Raw genomic sequence first — 25,161 nt, 5'->3', positions numbered from 1 at the left:
CAAATTTCTTCAGATGCTCAAAGAGACTCAGAACTTAGTATTAACAAGAAATGTCAATTTTACAGAAACTCTGTAACAAATATACAGGAAAGCTGAGAATCCTAAAGCAACTACTGTCCCTATTATCATAAAGTAAAACTAGTCAAGAAAATGTCTAATAAAGCTTGAAGTGAGTTTGACCACTGTTAACTAAAAACAAAATGAAATAACATTCTAAAAGGTTAATCTGCTTGATATTTATGAAAATATGGATTTTTGTGATATTCTATTAATACAGTATTTAAAGCTGCTGAAATCCTCTCCAGCAACAAATAGCCTACAACAACAAAAATTCTGTAGGAAAAGAAAAGCCAGCCATGTAGAATAAGTTTCTTTCTTTCTTTTTTTTTTTTTTTTTTTTTATGAGACTGACTCCTTTAAATCCAGGGAAAAGGCTGGTATAAACCTACCACTATTATTAGATTAGACCAGGAAAAAATACAGCTATCTCAACTCAGGAGTTCAAAACTTACCTGATCGAAAGCAAAACCTTCAACATGTTAGAAAACAAAATAATTACTCTGTCTCATAATAAATATGCCTATTGAGGAAAACTGTTAATTTTTTTTTTCCAAATAAATCTCTAAGAGTAGGAAAGGGGGGTCTTGTCTGTCAAACCTTATTTGCTATACATTTTCAGTCAAACTGACATCATGGGAATCAGATATGAAAATACACAGGTACTACAAAAGTGCAAGTTTAAAAAAAAGTTACTTGAAATTAATAAGGTAACTTCCAAATTGGTTTAGTTTTAACCTCCTGGCACCTACTGCTATGATCTTGGTTATTTTACTTATCACACTCCTTCCCAAAGCACCCATCCTTCTCTATATGAAGATTTGTTACAAGGAAAACCCGCATGCACCACTCAAAACTATTCAGCAGCACTCAAATGGGAAACATACAATTAAAAGAGTATCAATAAAATTGATGCATTCAAAACCTAACCCGTAAGTCTGAGAAAATATTACCTTTACCAAAAACAGATATATTAATGGAGCCCAATCTCTGGACAGGTAGCACTGATATTAAAGGGAAAGATGTCTATAGGAATGCAACTAGTACAGTGTTACAGAAAAGTCACCTTTTGTTTGATACAAAGTGCAAGGGGAAAGATAAAGTCATTTTCTCTTAAAAAAATATTCTGTGATCTTACTAAAATTATGGTACGCATCATACATGCTAAAAATCAAATCCGTTATTGAAAAATTTCCTACATATGCCATAAAACTGCCATAGTATTTTACTGTACTAATTGCTATTTTTAGTTCAGATTCTAAGCTACCAATGCTATGTAAAACCATGATAAAATGCCTATCTTTTAATACACAAAAGCCTTAAAAATATTATTGCCTTTCAAGTTTAAACCGCTTCTGTTTCTACTTAGATTTATATTACTTAAAATCAAGAAGAAAAATCGACTAACGTTGCAAACCAATTAGTATATAAAATCAAATAAATAGAACTTAAAATGTTCTTCCCAAATTAGAAACGTACAAAACAGTGAGTTTGGCATTAAAGTACACACACATGGGTCTGTGAGTAACCAGAGCCAGGGAATACTTTCACATCTGTAAAATGAAACTGACCAAAGCAAGTGAATATTCTATGTGTTTGATATCCTCTACAGAGTTAATTCAAGAGTTGGGTGTGGCATCACCAGTGCATAAAACTTTCAAACAATTATATATTAGCGTTAAACAGCAGTACTGGCAGCTAAAAATATTAACCAATGATTAAGCTTTATTAGACATTTTCTTGACTAGTTTTACTTTATGATAATAGGGACAGTAGTTGCTTTAGGATTCTCAGCTTTCCTGTATTCCTTACAGGATAAGCTATGTAAATCTGTGGATCTCAGTACAAGATCAAAGTAGAGGGTCCGCTAGTTCAAAAATTTAAGAATTTCAAGGGGGAGTGGTTACGACTGCACAGGTTATATGCCTATAAAGCAGTTCTGTTTCCAACCGAGGACTCACGTTTAAAAAACAAAAACCAAACCTCAAATGTGGTAGCTTACTATGATTATTGGCCTGTCCAGCTGAATATCAAAAAAAAAAAAAAAAAAAAATTAAAAAGCTGAGGAAGATGGCTATAGGCTGGTTTTCCACGGGGGGGGGGGGGGGGGGGGGGCATATCACCCAGGCCTCATACGACCTCACCTATACAGCCCCTCAATGTCATCATAAACAATTATCTGACCAGGCTAAGTACCATGGATTTCCCTTCTTTCCAAATATACGTTATTGGTGTAAAACGTGGCAAAAAGAATGTGTTAACGGTAGCTTTAATAAGACTTCAAATGATAGCAGAAGAACTGACCCTACCAGGCAGACTAATCTATCAAAATGGTAAACAGTGAAGTTAGTCTTAATGCGATGCTATTTTGGAATATCCAGTCCTTTGGGGGAAAAAAAGAACATGAACAGTAACGTGTCACTGTGGTGTTCTTGTGCCATGCTACCACCTGAAAAGCATCCCAGGTTTAAAAAAAAATTTTTTTTTTTCCTCATCAAAGAAAAGTTGATCCCAGTTTAGAAGTCGGGGTATTCTGGATGGCTTTGTTGTGTCCTTAAAGAAAACTTGGGACTTGCTCCTAGAATAAAAGAAAGAGAGGTTTGCTGGGCGGAGGTGAGGAGCAGGGATGGAAAGCAGTTATCTTTTAAATAATAATGTCAACCAGAAAAGCATGGAAGGCTAGAATGGCTGAAATTGGTAAAAAGAATCAGCCAGGAACATCTGCATACAAAGATCCAAAAGGGTAGGTTAAGGAATGGGTTAGTAGAAATGCCACTTAGAGCGCTGCCGTTCCATACCTCAGTAGGAGATAGGTCATAACTAAAAGTGCAAAACCCAGGCAGAGAAGGACTTTGCTTCTCTGGGGAAGAAGCATTAACCAGAACCAGGGAACCAACCCCACCCTCACCACCACCACCACCCCCCCAAAAAAAAACAAAAAAAACTCTTAACCCATGCATTTTTAGCCTGAAAAATAAGGTTCGGTAGTATATAACAGACAGGTCCGGCCTAACTGTCCGGCCTACACTTACCGGTTTGGGGTATCTGTTCTATCCCAGAAGCATACTCTAAAATTAAAACTCTCTTCATCCAAAGGACATTGTATACAGTTTAAAAGAGCTGACCTGATTCCTAAGAGCAAGCACTATACAGTGGAGGAAACACCTAAAGACACAGGAAAGGGGGGCCTTAAATACCTCAGGCTGTCTTTGAAGGGTAAATAAAAAACCCTATTCCCCGAAAGGTGGCAGCACCAAGTTACCCAAATAGGCAATAAGTGGCCAGTTTTGATCATACAAACATAAAAACATTCTCTCAAGAAGATAAAAAAAAGGGGGGGGGGGCAGAAGAATCACAAACTGGATGTAATGTTTCTCATCATTTAATTTTCCCTACCCCACCCCAGCCATTTCCTTCTAGACTCCTGTTCTTCCCGCCCCCGCCCCCTCCTTCCTCTCCCATTTCCAAAGGAACTTTCTCTAAGTATGCACATACACCCCCACCTGAGCAGTGTTAAATCAACATTCTTACAAACCTCTTATAAAGAATAACCCGAAAACACATGCAGTAAGAATGTTCCAATCCATCCAGCAAAAACAGTCACCATTCCTAGACCCAAAGGTCTAGATGAGAAAGTAGAGCCGGGCAAGCTCTTCCATCGCTCACCAAAATGGAGACTCCAGGTCAGCTCCCGCAAGGAAGAGCGAGCTTAGCACTAATGGAAAATTCAAAGGAGTCTGGGGAAACGGCTCTTGAGAAGGCTGTCTTCAAGGGCAAACTAACCGGTAATTCAAACCGATTTTTTCAGGGAGATGGGAAACATCACACCCCCAATGGAACTGGAGGGGTTTTAAACGGACAGACAAATGTGACTAAGTTTGGGGCAGAGGTGCATTGTACGGAGGACAGAATCACTATAGGTAGGGCCACCAAAAATAAATAAATTAAATAAATAAATAAATAAATAAATAAATAAGTTTCAAAAAACTCTTTGTCCTTGACGGAGGCGTATTCATGTAGCATTGCTAAGCCCCATCCTTCGGGGAGGGAATGAAAGAGCACAGATAGGTCCCCCCTGACAAGCCCTCCTTTCCCACATTCCCAGAAAACGTAGAGATGAAATTTTTAGGATAAAGATGATGTTTCTGAGCGCACGCTACTCTAAAGGGCCATCTGGGCGGCTCCAGCCCCGTGCTCGCGGCTCGCATCTAGAGCCCAGGTCTTGCGCCCCGGCCCTCCAGCACCGCGCTGGACAGACCGCCCGCCGGTCGCCGTCCGACCGCTGCAGGAGCACCTGCCGGCGACCCGCGCTGCCCCCCGCGGGGCCACCCACCGCGCCAGGGCACGCACACACGCCGGAGCACGGGCCGCGACCCGGCTGCCCGCCCTCCCCGGCGGGGCTGGAGGCGCAGCCGCCGCCACCGAGGGCAGCGAGCCCAAGCCCCGGGTCCGGCTCGGCCCGCCCGGCGATTCCCGCCCCGCGCACCGCCCGCGCGCAAACCCGGGACGCCACGCTCGCTGCGACCCCGAGACGGCGCGGGCGGGCGGCGGGCGGGCGGCGGGCGGGGGATCCCGTCGGCTCCGCGCTGCCGCCCCCCGGCCCCACGCCGCCCCCGCACGCCGCGCGGCCGCCCGAGCCTCCGGCCGCCCCGAGGACCACGCGCGAGGCGGCGCCGAGCCCAGGGGGCACCAGCGGCTGGAGAGCCGGGGCGGCCAGGTCTCGCCCAGGAGCCCGGCCCCTCTCTAGGAAGGCCCCTCCCCCACTGGCCCCCGCAGCACTCACCTGCGTCTCGGCGCAGCTCTGCTGGCGCCGCGCGCGGCCGTCCCCGGGCACGTCCAGGCCTGAGCTCGCCGCCCGGCGCGACTGGCCCGCTCGGCTCCCGCCGCCCCCGGCCGGCTCGTGCCCACGGGCGGGGCGGCGCCACCTGCCGAGGCGCCCGAGTCCCTGCGCTCCCGCCGCGCGGGGCCGAGCTCGAGGAACTTCGCGTGCGCAACCTCCGCCGCCCCCACCGGCGTCCCCGCCCGAGGCCGCACTCGGGCTCCCACGGCGCGGAGGCCGGACCGCGCCCCGCGCCCCGCACCGCGCCCCCCGCGCCCGCACCGCGCCGCACCGCGCCCCCCGCGCCCCACGCCGAGCCGAGGCCCGCCCCCGCCCCCGCCCCCGCGCCCGCGCCCGCGCCCCCCGCACTTGCCTGCTGCGACTCGGGCTGCAGCTACTACGGCTCGCGCCGCCGGCCGTGCACAGCCGCGGAGGAGTCGCTCCGGGCGGGCTCCGCGCAGAGGCGGCGGCGGCGGCGGCGGCCCCAGTCCTGGCGGAGGCGGGAAGGCGACTGGAACCCGGCGAGCCCCCGCCCTGCCCGCGTCGCCTCGCGCCGCGACCGGCTCCCCGCGCGGCCGGCAGCTGCCCCAGTGACGCCCGGCGCCGCGGTCCCGCCGTTTGTAGCGGGGCGGGGAGGAGGGGCTTGCTGGGACGAGCGCCAGGAGGCGGGGCCCGCGGCGAGTTAGCGGCGCCGCGGCGGGCGCGTGCCCTGCCCGGCCGCCCGCGGGTCGGTGCCTGCGAGGAGACGCCCGGCCGCGGCCGCTGGGCTCGGCGCCTCGCGTCCTCCGACCCCGAGCGAGTCTGGGACCGGGCGCCCCGGCAGCGCGGAGAGCGCCGCGCGCCCGGGGGCGGCCGATGCCGGGTGCGAGTTTGCGAGCCCCGAGGCTCCAGGCGCTGACGGGAAGCCGGAGCGAGCGACTGGCGCGGGGTCACTGGTGCGGCCGTGTGTCGCGCGCACACACACACACACACACGCGCACACACGCGCACGCACAGAAGCAGAGTTACTCGGCTCTTCCTGCCCCCCACTTCACAGCCGAGGGGTCCTGCCCTTGGTCCCTTTAGATGGCTTGGCCCCGGCCGCCGCCTCTCTGCCTCTCCCGATGGCACCTGACGTCCAAATAAGCCCCAGTACCTGTGCGGGTGCTATACTCCGCTTCAAACGCGAAGTAGGAAACCCCGCACTCGACTACACCAGAGGCTGCTGCTCGCCGCATCCCGCCAACGCCCCCCACGCTACCCCGACACGGCCAACCCCTCGCCGAGGGGGCGTCGCATCGCCGCCTGGCCTCGGCCCGCCCCCACGCCCAGCTCAATCGCCTTCCCCAGGAAAACCTGCGCCCGTCCTCGGACCCAGCCCCGCCACTGGGAGCCAAAACCGACCCCGAGCCACGCGGTGGGAGCACGTTTTTACACCTGCTCGGCCGCTTAATTACGAGAGCACCTGTCGTGTTGTGATTGTTTTCATTGCGAAGGCTTCTGTTCTAACCCTCCCCCCCCCCTAAAAACTGCACTTAAAATAGCACCTGTCATACCTACCTGAAATCGCAGGAGGTAAGCGAAAGGAACTGAGCAGTGGGCGACTGAGTCGCCGCAAGAACGTGACCGAGGTTACAGCTTCAAGGGCATGATGCGGGCTTGATGCAGCAAGGTCCGCTAAGGGCGCCCAGCGCTCCCCGCCCCCACGCGACGGGCGGGGCGGGGTGGGGGGGAGAACGGAGGAAGGGCTCCTTTCACCCAGGGCGGCGGTGGAGGAGACAAAACTGCCCTCTTGGGCGAAGTCAAATCAGGCATAGCAAAGTAAGGGGCTCAACCCTAATCTAAATGAAGACAATCCATCCCTCGATTTGGGGGGCCCAGACTGGGGACACCAGAAATAGCTAATTGATTGTATATCAGCATTTCTGTTGTCACCCCAAATCCGATTAGCAATTAAATGACCTTAATTGACATTGTGCGGGGTTACTGGGAAAACTGCTCAAAACGCCTGCGCCTCTTTTGACCTCCCTCTAAACAGTTAATGATAACATGCCCATGCTAGGCAGGCGGGATTGCTAAAAATGCCTGTTTTCCAACGTTAGGTAAAAATGGGCCTACCACAGTTGCCAATCCAAGCCTAAAACTCTAAGAATGCCCTACGCCCTACTTCCTGAGGCTGACTTCCTGAAGTTATGTGAGACCTCTCCACAGAGTTACCCAAGTCTTCCAGTCCACTTCCACCTGCACACGTTGCGTTTTTCGTGGAGAACTCCAGAGCAGGTTAAAAACGGAGTGTCCAAACACTTGGTTAAGAGAGGGAAGAACCCAGGAGTGATTGGTGTTAAGACAGACAGACTCGGGGAATGACAACAATTACTGAGGTAGTTCCTTTTTTAAATCTTCCAAAAGTGACTTTTAAACACTCAACATGTTCTGGTTTTACAGACTTATTTGTTTAGATTCTGAACAAACCTTTCAGATGTCCCATTTAAGAAGCCATTTTACGAAGTAAGTCTTACAGGCCCAAACAGCTTTTCTACTCTACCACCCCTAAAACATGCACACTTTCTTCTTGACCTTTAGGAACTTATTTTCAATTAGGAAAATAATTTATTCGGTTACTATTGTCTACTCTGTAACCATCCCCCCCATCCACTTTAAGCCTGTATTTTTATAGGTTGCAGTGTAGGCCTAAGAAATAAACCATCTCCATCTCCCTCCTATTTCCAACATCCAGGATATATATACATATACATACATATATATGTGTGTGTGTGTATATATATATATAGAGAGAGAGAGAGAGAGAGAGATGTGGGGAAGGGCTAAAGGTTTAGAATCTTAACCAACAGGAGAGTTTGTAGGTGAGTGGGGGAGGGGAAGAACCCATGCATTTCGGGGAGAAAGTAAGGGACATTCATCCCATCCCAGCAGGGTTAAGAGTAAATACTAAATGGTCGACTATTTCTCTCTGGCCACAATGAAGCCAGATCTGCAGCTGGCTTTACGAGAGAAAATACCCAGTCTCGACATCAGTTTCGCTAACCCGTACTTGAAAATGGCAAATGGGGAACGTATCCAACCTCCAATTTGCCACAGTTGTATAGCTCTCATATTAATTCTTTACAGACGTGAAATAGGTGGGTACGTAGCAACGTGCTGGGCATAAATTAAGCAACAATGGCCACGCGAGGTCCTTTTCGCCGCGGAGCTCCCGTGCAGGGCACTGCCACCTTGCTATCCCCAGACCCCACCGCCCCGGGGACGGCACGGTCGAGTCTGGAGGCTGGCCCGCAAGTTGGCTTCTAGACCCGGGAGGGTGGGTGGGGTGGAGAGCAGGGAGAAATTAACCACCCCGCCGGCTTTGTACCTTTTCCCCCATTCTCTCCGCCTCAAGCACCACACCGGCGCTCTCATGCACACTCACCCACACCCCCTCGTGCCAATAATTTAAACTTCTTTTCGGCAAAGGCAGCACCTCGTTCACCGCCACCGTCTCGGTCCTCCCCGCCCAGCGAACACCCTCCCCCTTTTTCCCACATCTACCCCGATTTCTCTTTTTCCGCAGTAGAAAGCCAGCTGGTTTCTCCCAAACCCTGAGAAATCACAAAAGTTAAAATGAAGCATGTGTCTGCCCAGCATCTCACCACCACCCCCCCCCATCTTTCTCCCGGCGTCAGTTTAACAATAGCTATTCGGGGGAGGGGGGGCGGTAAGAAGGGGTGAGGGCAACGTAGCCGAGTTGGCTCCCGGGGTAGCTGTGAATCCTTGCGGCTGCGAAGGGGTTCCCCCTCGCCCCGAAGGCGAAGTCAGCCGCGTAGGACCAAGGACAGGGCTTGGAATCCACTTCCCAGCGCCCAGCACAGCAAGGCTCCCAGGCAGCCGCCACTCCACAGACACAGCTCCAAGGATCTTATTTACGCTTTTCTGAACAAAGGGAATCTCATATCCGGTACAGGCTTAAGAATTCGGCCCTAAACTGGCTACCTTCTTTTAAAAAAGAATCATGGTAATTGGCGCCCGTGAATTAGAGCCCGCACACCTCGCAATGATGAGTTTTGACAGCTTCTACCCACCCTAGCCCCAGCCCAGCCCTAGCCCTCAGGCGGCATGTACTTTTTCACTCAACTACAACTAGCAGCCTGGTGCAGCATCTAAATTCCATCTGGCAATCCCATCTCCCCAGCACATGTTATCTGGTTAATGCAATTAGGTGTGGGGTTTTCGCTGGTCTAATCTGCAAGTCCAAGCTTCTGATTCCCCTCGATGGTATTAAAGCCTCTCCAGTCCTTTGGTTGCTGTGCGAAAGTAGAGGCATGCACCCCCCCCCCCCAAGCCCAAGTTATCCCTCTCTTCCCGTGAAATGAACTTCCAACCTCAATCCTGAATCCTCACTCAACACCTAGACTCCCATTGAACCCCTGCTCTACTCTAGCCACATTTACCACTTAAGTTTCTGCCATTGACATTTGCGAAAATTCAGTACGTCAAGCATGCGTCCACCGTCTTTTAGTCTAGCTCTCTAGAATTAAAAAGCAGAGCAGTAGCTTTGAAATGAGATAAACATGTGCAATTAACTTCATATTCTGTATTCCGCTCACTTACAGGTTTTCTGGGTTTGCCAGCGCATCGCTGCAACTAATGATTAAAGAAACCAAACCGAAACTTACCTTTCTCCCTTAAGGTTTTTGTGTATGTGTGTTTTTAAAGTAACGGTGCAGTTCTCCCAATAAGGATGAGCAAGAAGCTGCTGGATAGTTCTCTTAAGACAGCACGAAACCTAAACTGTGCTCGGCTTAAAAGAAGCAAATAAAAAGAAATTCTTTCGACCCCCAAAGTCCAACGCTAAAAGAAATGGCGAGAAAAAAAAAAAAATACGAAAGGGGAGGGGGAACTTAAAAAAGAGAGTTTAAAAAAGAAGGAGAGACTATCCTCCTATTGCCGTTCAACTAAACAAAAAGGGGCAAGAAAAACAAACGAAGGAACAAAGAAAAGAGACGAAAGAACGTTTTTTCAAAAAGACGATGTCTTTCTCCTTGTTGCTTTTTAGTAGGTCGCTACAGGAGTAAGCTGCTGCATCTCTAACTGAGAACAGAAATAAGGGGGGAGGACGTCTTAAAAGGGAGGTGGACTGGACCACAGATTTATAGCACCGTATCACCAACCCCTTCTCTGCCTCCGCACTGCCGTGTGTGCAGCTGCTCTCCAGGCTCCTATCCCGGGCAGCACGCGCGGAAGTATACGCCGAGTGGCGCCACAACGTAACTTGCTCATCTCCCCAGGACCCTGATTGGTCTAGATGCTTCCATTGAGGCCGCCCGGGCGAGCGTGCCCGATACGATTGGCCCGAAGCTTGTGTCACTCTCCAGAGCTCAATGGAGTCCCGTTTCAAGGTAAGTTGTGCGGGGAGGTACACACTTAACACAGGCGGCGAAGGGAAATGCAAGAAGCAGAAAAGAGATGGAAAGAGCAACGTGGGAGGGTTGGAACTGTAGTATCAGAGTTTGCGATGTGGCATGATCTTCTTTCCTCTTAAATCTTTCTGCTTCCGAAAGGCTCATTTTCCTTGCCATCACTGCCGCATCTCTGGCACGTTTCTTTATAACATTAAACTCTGTCCGGTATGTATGAGTCATTGAGAGCTCCCTCTCTTTGATCTGAGTGAAAGGGATGAATGTACATCCATTACTTGCCCGCATGCTTTTTTTTTTTTTTTCGATTTGTGTTCCAGTATTCTGTATTAGAAATTAAGCAATGTTATGTCTTGCTCTATTTTAATTTATGCGTATTGCAGCTCTCTTGTTTATTGTTTTAAAGCATCCTTTGAGGATGAGAATGAATTCAGAAATGCTTTCTAATAAAGCTGCACGGGTTGGAGTAGCTTTCATTTCATGTTAGAAAAGTGAAGGGTAAACATCCTGTCAGGAAAAGATGTACTGAGCAGAGCTAAGGTCCTTCACTTTGAGGTAGGTGGTGACTCAAAAAGAGCATCTGTATATAAAATTAGAACAAGCCACTCCTCTGTATTTGCTGGCGGTACAGTTCTTGGACCACACATGTATTGCTGACAGTTAAGATCAGTCGAACCTTTATCTGGGTTCTTTCTCCGAGGATTTAGAAAGAAAGTTTAACTGGAAGACCAAATGTGGCAATGCTTCTGCTTTATAGATGAAGACTACTTTTATTAAATACCGTATTTTAATAACATTCAAGAGACTGAACTATAGTTTCGTGCGTGGTATTTTATTTCTTTCTCCAAGTGAAAGTGTGATCCTCAGGATGATTCGATGTATAAATGGAGACATTAACTTGACCTAGGTTCTTTTCCAGCCTGAATTTCTTCTTTTAATCTTCTCAGTGCCAACTTCCTAGATAGTACTTAATGTTTCTTACACAATGTAACAGATCTTCTGTAGATGCTCATGCCTTTGTAAAAGCAATTCCTTTACCTGTTTACTACTAGTGGCTATCTTTGAAAATTCAGAAAAAGGAGGCACAGGTAAGAGTTAGAGGTTGCAGAAGGGTAGAGAGGGATGGAAGGGAAGGAACAGATAGTCACAAAGCAAAATGACTACAAAGTGACGGGCGAAATAATTCAGAATTCCTTGAGAGTGTCCTTGGGTGTTGATAAATGATTAATGGCAAAGACCAGAAGACCTGTTTATCTCCCGTATAACCCGTAAAATATGCTCAAGTTCTGTTACTTTGCATGACAACAACAGGGGACTGGAAAAGGAGGCCTGAATCTTCGTGCTATAATTAGCATTGTTATCTTATAATTTATAATTACCACGTCCTAATCCCCAGTCCCACTTTCTATATAACAACAGGACTGGGGTCCTAATTTCAGCTTAAAGCTATTCTCTAGACCTGGGTGGAACTCATGGGAAGAAGAAAAAGCAGTTTGAGGAAATGGAGTCAAGAGACTGAGGGAAGGACAAGTCAAGAGAAAAGACAGAAAGACTCCACCTCACCTAAAATAGATTAATCACTGTATGAATAAACAATTGGAAGATTGTGTTTGTTATCATTTTCCTTCAACCCTTCCCCTCACCCCCAGGTCAGTATTGAGAAATTACTCTTAATAAGTACAATTTAAATAAAAATATAACTGTTTAATCAGACTTATTTATGAATTGTCTTTTCTTCTTGTTAGCATGCTCTTAATATTGGATTAGTTGCATGTATTCATGTGTATTCTCAACACTCTGTAGGAAATCTTTACCATTAACTTACAACTACATAAGTGTCTTCTAACTGGGTGGAAACTAATGCTCTGTTTTATTGTTTGATGTGTGTTTGTCTCCACAAGAATCTGCAGATTACAGCGGTATATTTTACAAAAGGGGGAAGGTGGATAAGTAAAGCTGGGTGTGGTGTGATGAAAATCTAGCCTGTGTGTTATGTAGTTAAAGAAATGTCTTGGAAAATAGTAAAGTTCTCCATTCAAATGCAAAATGCTAAATTCTGTGGATTGGGTATATATGCTTCATTTAGCCAGGGCAGAGGAGCAAATGTTTTTCAAAATGTTGTCATCCTCAACGTGTTGTTTTTTCTACGTAGGAAAAATTGAGTTAAGATATTTTTAATATCTTATTAGTTTCCTTCCTCAATAAAACAAATGCTTTTAAATTTAAAAACATTTAAATGGATACATACACAAGTAACATGTATTTTTCCAACTTTTAAAACTAAAAAAAGAATACAGCCCATTTAAAATAAGTGATGTCTGGATGTAGATTTCACTTTGAAATTCATGTTCTCATGACCTGAAATACTTATTCTATCTTGTAGTTAATAAAGACTGCGTGTAAACATCATACTCCACATTAACCAACCGCTCTTCATCCATAGTTAGGTAAAGAATTATCCATGGCATCCGAACTTGCCTTAGAAAAGCATTTTACATCTGAGTTATGACTGTCATCTTAGCTCTATTTTCAAAGTCCTTGGCATTATTTCAAACTGCAGCAGAGAATGGATAGATTCTGGGGGTCAATCACTAAAAGTTTAGAGAAAAAGTTTAATATGGAGAAAGTTGCAAAAAGATAGTTCTCAAAACTGAAAAAGTAATGAATTCAATAGATTATTTTGCTAAAGTTTATAAAGGAGCACTCATTCACAGGAATACTCATAAGCTATTGTAATATCTTTTAGGATACAGAATTCCCTTACAGTAGTAGAGGGGGGTGTGATTTTAGCATTTTATGATAAAGGATGCTGCAAAGCACTATTGTGACTTTTTTTTTTTTTTTTTTTTGGCAAATAAAGCAGTTAAGCCATTTAGGTGAGTTTACAATGTGTAGCTTAGGGTGATAATCCAAACATTACCCTCTCAGAAGGATAAAAATATTCTCTACCAGTTTGTTGGGCACTTTGGGTGGGGGTGGGGTCTGTCGTTCAAAATGTTGGAAATGTGACAGTTTGATGCCTGCGTGAAAAATATATATATTATATAGCTTGATGATTACTCTTTTATTTGTTCTTCTTAAAGGAGAATGTCAACTTTCCTTCTACAGTGTAGAAAACAGAAAAAAAAAAAAAAGTCGAGAAAATTGACACCAACGTTGAGTTTAGAGCGGGCAACCAAGCAAGAGAATGAGGCAGGAATTAGCACCATGGACAGAGACAAGCAGATCCAAAATAAAAGGTTTGCAAAGCCTAGTAGTTTTGTCTCCAAGTAAGACACGGAAACTGCAATTCTTGGGAACGTTTTATTCCACAGACTTTAAGGAAGAGGCTGTCCTACTTCACAGAAACATGTTTATTTTGAATTAGTCTGGCTTTTGCGAGGACTCGGCCTTGGTGACAAACCGTCAAGAGGGTTAGAGCCCTGAACTCTGGGCGCATCCTCCACTGAGCTTCTCCTTTCACACACACACCCTTGCCCTGGTGAGCCTGCCTTTCATCAAAGTGTTCATGCAAAATAAATGCAAATCCAGGTAGTCATCGGAAAGTCTGCAAAACCTACTCCAGAGTTCTTAATCCTCAAAATTCCCAGCGGGAATCGCAACAGAAAACGCTTTCCCCGTTCCCCCCTCGCTCCCCCCACCCCCAGTTCTTCCCGGGCTCCATCCACCTACTGGCAAAGGGGTAAAGTCTTTTATCCGAAGATAAGGGACCTCTTAGACTATTTTGCAAAGGACCCTTTATGTTGCAAACACTTTCCATCCGGGAGAGTGCCAGAAGCGGCAGTGAGCAAGATCACAAACATCCTTCATTTTCTCTTTACATTTTGTCTTGAAACTCCTGTGCGAGAAAAACAAAAACCCAACTGTAAAGAGCAGACACAGGGAGAATTCCCCTAAAACCTTAGGTTACTGCTCACACTTAAAAATATGTGAATTGTTTATTTAAATGTTTAAAATTTTAAAAATGTAATCTAGTGTCGCGGTAAATCTTTTGAGACCAGTTTAGAGTGTTCTCCCCCTGCCCCCTCCCCTGCTTTTTTTTTTTTTTTTTCTGAGCAAAATTTGTATGAAGTTCATTCTCCTTTAGGTGATTTGACTGCAGATACTGAGATTCAGACTGATCGGTTGCACGTGCCCCAGAGTGTCTCAGAAAATATATTTGCAGCTTCGTATCGACGATCATTTATGTAAAGCTTCCCACAAATGTCCTCAGATTTATTTTCCTCTCCTCTTTTTACACAGTAGCAACTTTTAGCAGGATAAACTCATGTCTTTGCTGAGCATGCAAAGGGAGGTCTAGGCGACCAGGCAAGGGTGAGGTAAGAAAAACTGGAGGTGAGAAAAGGCAAATCAGAGCTTTGTGTCCGTTTCTTTCAGGGATGGTAACAGCTTTCTCTAAGCTTCCTCCTGGAGCCGATACATCTCATGCAAAATTAATACAAGTAATTAAAAATAGCAGTTTCCAAAGTTAAAGGAAACCATCTGTCTCAGCTGGTGGCAATCAGTCTTTTGGCCGGCCCCTTTACCGGGACCTGGGAAGAAACGGTTTTTCTGCTTCCGATGCTCCGAGGCTCTTTCTTATATTGAAGATTTATGTTTCCACTTGTGTGCGATGCACGTCTAATTTGAAATAATAAAGCCGGGCTGAGCGACCAGTCAATCAGAGCTATCAACTGCTCTCGGTACGCAGCCCTGCCCCCACCTCCCTCCGGTCTCTAACCCTCTTTCCCTCCCCTACTCCCCACCCTCCCCCCCACACACACACGCTACCCACCCCCTCCTCTTTCCCCCCTCCTCTGCTCTCTCACACACTCGCACTTTCCCCCCACGTGTGTTCAGATCAAACCCTTGCCCCATAGAGCAAGTGACCGCACCGGGGCACGGTGACAAAGGCGGAGTTTGTATCAGAAGAAGACTGAGGCCCGGGGAGACACGGCGGCTAGAGAAACAGCTGTCTTATCAGCCCGCTGCAGAGATGGAGATGGCTCGAGAGGTCCTCAACAGATAATCACTTGAATAGGTTTGCAATGCGCCAAACTTCACGCTTGATAAGACCAACCCAATGTAGAGAGCAGCCCGGATCCTGCTCCATTCTGTTTTATCTGAGCTGTAAATTAAGAAATTGAAATTCAGGTGGCAGAGGCAGCAGTCTGCTGATAGACCGCTAAAGTAAACTGTCATTAAAATGCTTGCGGCAGGCAGAGAGGGGGCGCTTGGCATGGGATATTGTTTAATTTTTTAATGGGGAGTGGGGAGTAGCCGTGAGAGCAAAAGCCCACCGGTTTTAAAAATTATCTGGGAAGAAGCTGAGGAGGACTGGCAAAGGGATCACACAGGATCTTGATCATGATCCCTTGCCATAGCTGCCATGCATAAACAATCTGAAAAGTATAAAGTTGTGGGAAGTTTGGTGAAATAAAAAGTAAGGAACAATTTAAAGCAATCTGATAGAAAAGAGAATTCTGTCTTTATCAGAACAGAGGGCAAAGGAAGTTCTCTGGCTACACTATTAGAAATTGATTCTAAATGCAATCTACAGTTTTCCTTTTATTATGAGCAAAGCAGATCAACTGGATACAGAGGAGTTACCATAAACTGAGGTTAACTTGACCTTTTTGTTGATGTGATAGTGGCACTGGAGAGATTCCAGGGTGATTTTTAGACTACCCTAAGAAATTACTGACTACAGGAAGAGAATCAGCTTAGCTACTTATAGGAAGAAGAGTTATATTTCACCTCCTTTACCCAGATAATTACCAAGGGGGTAATTCAGGAAACTTAAAAAAAAAAAAAAAAAAAACCCATGTATGTATTTTGACACCACATGGTTCTTACAGCATACTTTATACCTACACTCCTATATCTGCTTTTATGGATAGGAGGCGTGAAATTCTAAAGCATTATTTAAATGTTTCACAAAAGTTTAAAATGTATAATGACCAGAATAATCAGTGTCCTTGCTGCCTTGATTGAGTAATGACTTTGCACTGTACCTTGTTCTGTCATTGAGTAGATTGTAAATTCACTAGTGTGCATTTAGGAGAGTGCATGACAGGATGCATTTCATTTTTCACAACAGCATTTATATCTTAAGTTTTAGCAATATTTTTTAAAAGAGACATTCTGATGATAACACATAGTTAATGCAGCTTTAGAAAATCCATCAGTTTTTCCTTTAACCCCAAAACTTTGATCAATGTCAGAGTACACTTAATTGATACTATTAAGGCTACTTAAATCACAGCGGGATGTGGAATAATTAAAAATGAATTTGTCAGGAAAGGTAGTGAAAAAAATTTAAGGTGCTGGTATACCATTTCAGTACTTATTAAACTATTTAGGTACATTTAAAAACTATTTTAAACTTTGCACTTATCTGATTACTCACAGGGAGATGAGCAAATAAATACAAGTCAGAGAATCTCAAACACATTTCTTTTTAATTCTTCATGCAAAAATCTTTCATATCTTCTAAATCAGAAAACAGGTGGGGTTTTTCTTTTAATTCAAGTGTATAGATGAACGAGTGATTCTATATGGATTATTTCATGAGACAAAAATTTATGTTTATGTAAGCTAACTTTTCCCTTCCATATCACTATTTTCCATAATGTTATACTGGTTTAAAAAATGGCCGCTGTATAAGAATTTTAAATATTCTTTTAAATTCCAGCCTTTCAAGCACTATTATCTTCAAATAATCAGACAGTAAGATATTTTTCTGCTAGTTACAAATACTCTAAGTTTGAACTGCCAGCTTTATGAGTCTCTTAAGCTATGTTTATTTTTGTTTTTCTTAATTTAAAAAAATGCATATAATGGACAGCTTAAACTATTCTTTGGGAAGATAGGTAGGACTTTTTAAAGATGGGAACTTACATAAGGACTAAAAGATGTACTCTAAGTCTGAAATGTGAGAGAAAGATATTTTATAAATGTACATTATAATGTTTCAAAACTAAAAGATAATTTTAAAAAGTACACTATTGAACAGAAAAATGTTTTAGCATGAATTATAAAAACCACTCTTGTCTAATATTTGTCGCAAATGATATATATAGTACTATGAATGATGAAAAATAATTTAAAAATCCAAAAATGCCAATTTTATTTTTAAGAGGATTCCCCATTAACTCTTCTCTGTGGGAAATGGGATAATAGATTTTTAAGGAAAATATTCTATGATGAATAAAGGCAAAAATATCAGATGCTTTAGAAATATCTAAATTTTGTAATATTTTTGTTTAAAACTGATTATAGATCTATTCCCAAAGAAATAAATCAGGCAGCTAATAGTGTCCTTATACATATAATATTTATCTTCAGGTAACAGTCAAATGACCAATACATAATCAGTTCCTAAGTATTTATTCCTGATCTTTGACAAAAGACCTGTTTCAGTTTGATTTAAGCATCTTTTGAGTGCCTCTATTTGTATAATATCTCTTCACAAGTTTTTAATAGTATAGCTTGTCAAAAATTAGTCCTTTAAGTAGAAATTGTAATGTTACTCTAGCAAGAGCCACAATTTTGCAATTGTGGAGAGTTTGGGTTTGCACTTCAGGCACATCCTGATTTGAACCCGACTCCATCACTGTGGGGCCTTGGACAAGTTACTCAATCTCTTCTAAGCCTTGATTTACTGATCTATACAACGTTGATAATAATGCTTAACGTAGGATGACTGTGAGTTGAAATGTAACCATGAGTGTAAAATATTTAAACTTCTCTCAACAGAGGAAACAACGGATACACAGTAACTATGATGAAGGAAACATAAATGGTGACTTAGCACACTTATCTGATGAAGCAAGGATCAGAGTTCCTGCCTTTACATACGGTCTCTGAAGTATAGTCATTTGCTCTCATTACTATCCCAACCAATCTATCCTATGATAAATATCTTTTCCCATTTCTAATTGTAACCAAGTTTAAAAGACCTCAAAAGGTGTAAAATCTTCTGCCTGCCCTCTGATGAGGCTTCAATACATTTCCCAGTACCATTTCATGATTTGCCCATGAAAAGTTGTGGGTCTTCAAAAAGGAACTTAGTCTGAAATCCCATTTGATTGATATAATAAAAACACCTTAGATTTTTATAGTACCTTTTATCACAAAAAGCTCAATGCACTTTTACATATTTATCATTGTAACCCAGAAGGTAAGGAAGGACATAAATTTTTTTTCTCATTTTCAGGAGCATAACAGAGGCATTAGGAATATAGGTTACATTTTTAAGATTAATAAGAATAAAGAGCAGCTTTCCTGAATGTTGTCTTTCTACAGTGTTACTCTCTTTGGCATTAATTATGACTTTGTTAGGCTCAAAATGTTAGTGTGTGGCATTAAGTTATAATTAATTACTCACTGAAATCAGTTGAATGAAATATATATAATCAGTCTAATCAAAATAAAATATTTTTATTTTATGCCAAGAGATACTTTTATTACTTTTATTATTTTATTTTATTATATATATATATATATATATATGCATGTATTATCCAATCTTATTTACCATTCTGTGTTATCTCTAAGGCAAGAATTTAAAAGTTACTAGTCATTTACGGCCTTGGAAGAAATCAGTTTCAATCTCCTTATCACTGGCCTTTCCCCAGGCTCTCCACATTTTTATAGGCTATTATATTTATTCCATTTACATAGGCTAACAGTACTCCCTGCTCTAGTTTTCTATTTCTTAGGTTGTCTGTGCTTTAAAAATCTATCAAATAAATATCCAAAAGAAGGTAGAAGTAAAGTGTATAAAGGGCACAAGAGGCTATGCTTTTTATAATTGTCTTTTGAATGAAAGAAAATGGAGAAATAATGTCCACTTGACATTATAAAACATATAATATCAAAAGAATACTAAAATTTGCTTATGGTTTATACTCTTGCTGTTTTCTCCTGGACTAACATTGCCACGGATTGACAGAGATACAGCTATGGATGTGGACTTTCATTGAATAAGCAGAATGGAAGGAAACAAAACTCTGCAGCCCAATAAAAAGATGCATCTTAAACTTTTTGATGTCTAAGTTCATAGATGACAATGAAAGACCAATGGTATTTTTATTCTCAACTTCAATGAGCATCTCTCTGTGCCCTGAATGTACCTTTCAATTCGTTGAGATTGAATCACACAAAGTCCAGTCATGTGTCTGCAAGACTTCTTTGAGGAAGTGCAATTAGCACCAAGAAGAAACATACGTACACACAGAACAGAGCTGCTCTTTACTGCCATCACACCAACCCCTTTTAATCCTTCATGTTGATGTCGCTAAGTGGGAAATCTATTTCTCTGACTGAGCATATGTATGTGCATCTTAAGGGAATACAGAGAATACTATTGTAATAAAAATGATGTTCTGTTCCTTTGGTCACTGTCATTCTAGTATGAAAAATTAGACAATATGGTTGTTTTAAATGTCAGTTTTTGTAAACATGAGTTGGAAGATGTAACATAGATGAACGGTGTTACAGACTGTTTAAGCTGTTTGAGTAACAAATAGACATTTCCTTGAATTATTTTGACATAATTTACTGTGAAATTTCTTTTTTTCTTTTGCTGATATTTCTAGATTTCTTGTGCAGACAACACAAAGAAAGGCCTTTCTTTTATGTCAGTGCTCTCATTATTTAACTCATACAGCACTGATGTTTTTTAGAATACTAGTATTTCCTAGACATGAAATGAATGCTAAAAGAAAGGTATGTTTCCATATGAGCCATATCAAAAGGATATGAAGATCTGAGCCTCTTTATAAGGTGTTATAAAAGAGGAAAATATAAATATATGTTGTAGTGCTTTAGTCCCTAGTTTCAAAAGATCTTTCTATAAATCTCCTTTATTGGGTTGTGTGCATGTGTGCGCATGTGGGTATGTTTAGAGCAAATGAAATGAGATTCAGAGGGAAAAACTGCAAGACTTTGGTAGAGGAGGCCAGGCTGACTGTAGAGGAGAAAGTTGGCTGGAGAGCAAAGATAGGTTGGTTCAGTATTCCAGAGACACGTCATAGAGGCTTTGAAAGCCAGCAGAGGAAAATAACTGACATAAAACTAATATACTTGATCTTGGCCGAAAGGCCAAGAAGTGATACTGACATAAACTACTAGCTACAGAATATATCTATCGATAAGTGTAAATTTTGGACATGCCAAGCAGGAGAGACTCAAAGGCATACGAATCAGAATCAAGACATAAGGAGGACTAAGAAGCTAAAAAGTTAAAAAACAAAACAAAAACCTACTAAGACTCCTTGGAATGAGGTGGTAAGGTCAGGGAATAAATAGAGATAGGCAAAGACTAATAGGTATAGAAGGGTTCACTGATAATAATGAAAATGTTTTGACAGCCAAAATACTTATAGAAGGCCCTGGGAAAGTGATAGGGTTCTGAACAAATAATATTTGATCCAAAAAGCCCAAGGCAGCTATGAGGGTGAGAAATCAGGAACCAGAGCCTGTACCCTGATTAGATGTGGATGCCTCTAAGACACCTCTGTGCCCAAGGGGGGCCTTTAAAAACATCGCTAGGAAGGATGCACCAAGCTAAGAGTCCTAGGCTTGGAGAAAGGAGATGTGAGTCTGAGTGTTCTTTCTCCCACTAACTACTGATTCCCTATAAGCAAGTTATTCTGACTAAATCTCATGATTCCCAGAAGACTGGATTAGTAAAAAAAAATAATGGATAACAAGTATTGAATATGTACTATATCCTAGACAGCATTCTAATGTTCTATATACATTAAATCATTTAATCTCACAATAATCCTATCATTTTAAGGATGAGGAGACTGAAGAAGTTGAGTAATTTGCCCATGATCACACAACTAGAAACTGAGAGAGGTGTGATTTGACCCCAAGTAGTTCATTTGTATGGACTAAGTCTTTAACCACTACATATCAGATGACCTCTGCAGTACGTTCTGGGTGTAAAATCCAGTAATTCTAAATAAATAGATAAAAAAGGGCAGCCCAGGTGGCTCAGCGGCTTAGTGCCACCTTCCGCCCAGGGCCTGGGATGGAGTCCCATGTCAGGCTCCTTGCATGGGGCCTGCTTATCCCTCTGCCTGTGTCTCTGCCTCTTTCTTTCTCTATGTCTCTCATGAATAAATAAATAAAATCTTAAAGAAAAGAAAAAAATATATAGCAGAAATTAAAGAGGACATAACACAAGAGAACAAGAGTATAGGGAAAATAGAGATTACAATTAGCATAAACAGACAAAACTATTTTTTAAAATGGAAATAATCATACTCAAGTCTTTAAATGCCATCTGTTGCTCACTAATGGAAGAGAGATAAAAATGATACTTAAATAGTTTACTTCTTTAAAATGATTCAGGTCAGGGCAGCCTGGGTGGCTCTGCGGTTTAGCACCACCTTCAGCCCAGGGCCTGATCCTGGAGACCCGGGATCCTGTCCCACCTTGGGCTCCCTGCATGGAGCCTCTGCCTGTGTCTCTGCCTCTCTCTCTCTCTCTGTGTCTCTCATGAATAAATAAATAAAATCTTTAAAAAATATGAAATAAAATGATTCAGGTCAAATACAATAGGATTTTGAGAAACATAATATACAATGTCCTAGGGGGTCCTAGCTATCAGTCATACTAGGTTATGAGGAAATTTTCATTATTTGGTTTTTGTAAATTTTAATTTTCAGAAGTCTACTCCACAACCATAGTAAATAGTGATAAGCCATGGAAAGGACAGTATATATTTGGTAATTCAATGATATATAAATATTTCCATGAAATATTGAGAGTATTCAACATCCCATAAAGAATAGTCACATTAAAGAGTGGCATGCTTTCTTTTTTATAAATCTGAAAAACAGGTAGTTTTGTGTTTGGGGTCAAAAAACACATGAAAAACTATGGCTAAGAGCTCAAGTTTCAGGCCTATATTCAGCAAGGTGGAAGCTGCTGGTAGATACTGAATGTTGAGGACCAGAGACCTCTTAAAAGACAACTTACATTTGTAGAGAGGACAGATGAATGGCCCTGGAGTTTCCAAACAAAATATTATTCACTTACAAAAACAAATCTTGAGATTTAATCCATATGAAAAATACATTTATAATAGAGCAAACTGATGAAAATTTCAGAAATTACCAGTTTCTAAGAATGTAAGATAATAACTCCCCTGCCCATTTAGAATTGCCTAATATTCACTATACTCAATATCAACTATTTCCTTCATTTAATGCCTATCTGTATTATGGCCAAGGGATGTTCTTTTCATTTAATTAATCATTTCTTTTTCCCTATTATGCCCTTTCCTGCAGTTGCTAGCGAATCTCATAAAATGCACCTTTATTCTCAACTAGCAAAGCCCTTAAAGTGATTTGCTTATATTTCTATAGCATATAAATAAATGAAAACCATAACACAGTAAATAATTATAATGAGATTGAACAAAAACTGGCTTCCTGACAGGTACCATTTAGTGAATTGCTATTTCAATGCCCTAAACAGTCACCTGAGTTAATTCAATTTTCTATTGTTTAATATTTGTCTTTAAAATCACTCTGCAGAAAGTGGGAAACTGGCTCATGGTCTCAACTCTATAGGATGGTACAGTCTGAACACTCTCACTTATTTAATTTGCTATTTAAAAATATTCTAATGTTATGACCAAGAATCTAACAAGAACTCCATGCAGAATTATTTGATTTTAAAGGAATATAATGACCAAACTTATAGTCTTGGTAGAATTGGAAAAGAAGATATTAAGAAATAATATCAAAATAAGAGAAATTTATTTTTTAACATGAAGTTTTTAATGTGGCTCTGCTACTGTCTTTTAAGCTTTATAAGTTGTAAACACATATTAACTTTTAGATATGAATTATGACCATTTTGAAAAAAACATTATTTGTCATAAACAGAGGACATAAGCTCCACTGCCCTCGATCATGCACTCATTTGACTCGTGGCGCAGTCTTGAATAATTTTAAACCAAACATGACTGCGGCAATCAATTTTCGTCCAATTTATTGGGCATGAGTTAAAGCCAATTAAAAAACCATTTTTGGTGCAATTCAAGGGGAAAATGTATAAACCCATGAAAAACAGATTTCAGTCCTAGACATGAGTCATCACTATTCTAAATAATGGTGTCAGCCCCAAATCAGAAAGAACAAATCCTAAAATTGCATATTCCACACTGGAAACTGCATTTCTCAGCAATGATTTTATGTATTTTAAAATATTTTTTAATAAGAAATTAACCTGGAAGGAAAAAGTATGCTCTTCTAACACTGTGTCATTTCTGAATATTTTTTAGCCATGAAATTAAAAGGTAATTTATAGCGGCTCCTGAGTTTCTGAATTAAGACCTAAAGTAGAAAGTCATCTGTAACTTTTATACAGAGAAAGCAAAACATTTTACCTATAATTTTAAAGAATCTTTTAACTATTAGACCATGGCTCCTCTCACATGAATATAGTAGCTATCTTTTAAGGCCATAAAATGAAACAATCCCTGTACATTCTGGATAATCTTAGGATAATCAAAGCAGCAAAATGGGAGCTTCTAGGTTGGAAATTACAGCTATAAAATACAGCCATGCATTTTCAATCTGTATATTTAAGAGGCCTTCTCAGGATTGCAGCCGCTCACAGTATTCAAGCAGATGTGGATTCTGGTTCTGCCTCTCCCATATTCCTTGGTATATGACTTTGGGCCCATTCCCTGACCTCTCCAACCCTCTGATTTCTCTTGGTAAAATGAGTACTATAAGAATAAGAGCCACATTTTAGGGTTATTGTAAGCACTAAGTGAAAAAATACTTGTCAAGGTCTTAGGAGAATGCCTGGCACAGAGTGCATCTTCAGTGACCATTAGAACCGGTGAGAGGAAAGTCTGGAGATTCTCACACATAGCTGTGAGTTGAAGCCTCAACCTACTCGGTAGGTTTTTTTCTTTTAAAGTACAGATGCCTGGTCTGTATCCTAGGACATCTGCTCAGTAATTTTGAGGTGAGGTCTCAGCGTTTGTGTTTATAAAAACCTCCACGGATGATTCTGATTGATTTAAAACAAAAAGCAGTACTAACTTTTCAATTGCTCAGGTAACTTGGAGTTAAAGTATGGCTTAAACTAAGTGTGGCTCTCTGTTGAGCAGTTTTTTAAAAAAGATTTTATTTATTCATGAGAGACGCAGAGAGAGAGGCAGAGACCTAGGCAGAGGGAGAAGCAGGCTCCCTGTGGGGAGCCCGATGCAGGACTCATCCCAGGACTAGGGGATCCAGTCCTGAGCCAAAGGCAGACCTCACCTGAGGCCCCCAGGTGCCCCCCTGTTGAGCATATTAATGAGAATAATTGCCAAACTTGTACTTTTGTGTTATGCTGAAAGAGATTTAACTGGCAGACTTTTAAAAGATTTGATTTACTAAAGCTTGTAGCTTTTACTTCTATTTAATAAGTATAGACAGATGAGGCAGGGGATTTTTTCAGTTCTATTTTCCTCTTGAGTTAGTTCATTTCTAACTGTCCTATTTCAAGATAAGTAAGCAGTCTCCTCAGTGATAGAGATCAAGAAACACTGCATGGTTAAGGAAAGCAGCTACCAGAAAAATATTTATATTGGCCCGACATGACCACCCGACAAGTTATTCACCATGATTGTTTAACAAAAATGAGGACATTTTCCCTGGGAGTGACTTTCAAATATTAACCGGGGAAAAAAGGACTCTCTTTAACATCTTCCCATTAGTGGGGAATAATTTATTAGATTTACAACCTGTCACCTTGGAAAGGAAAGAGATATTGTCCTAGTAGACCTTGGGTTTTAACAATATGAGTAAAGGGACAGTACAACCCTAAGGAAACAAAGGATGGCCAGGTCTTAGAAGTATCAGGAGAAGGTGATGCGGAGGTGAGAAAACCAGA

The 25,161-nt window shown here is 42.2% G+C and overlaps 1 protein-coding gene across 6 annotated transcripts in view; it reads right to left on the bottom strand.

Annotated features, from left to right (window-relative positions):
• Nucleotides 1-10,082, bottom strand: part of ELAVL2 (ELAV like RNA binding protein 2) — a 140,789-nt gene extending 130,707 nt beyond the window's left edge. For 2 of the 6 annotated variants that reach the window (XM_041760475.1, XM_041760479.1), the window contains exon 1: nt 9,526-10,082. The gene's annotated coding sequence lies outside the window, so the exon portion shown is untranslated. Of the gene's footprint in view, nt 1-4,840; nt 4,929-6,415; nt 6,435-9,525 lie in introns of those variants that run through there. The other 4 variants (XM_041760474.1, XM_041760477.1, XM_041760476.1 and 1 more) reach the window with 3 other exon arrangements.
• Between the last annotated feature and the right edge of the window lie 15,079 nt (nt 10,083-25,161).

Source organism: Vulpes lagopus, chromosome 7 (assembly GCF_018345385.1).
Source record: "Vulpes lagopus strain Blue_001 chromosome 7, ASM1834538v1, whole genome shotgun sequence".
NCBI classification, from domain to species: Eukaryota; Metazoa; Chordata; class Mammalia; order Carnivora; family Canidae; genus Vulpes; species Vulpes lagopus.
This window is presented reverse-complemented; position numbering and strand designations above follow the sequence as displayed.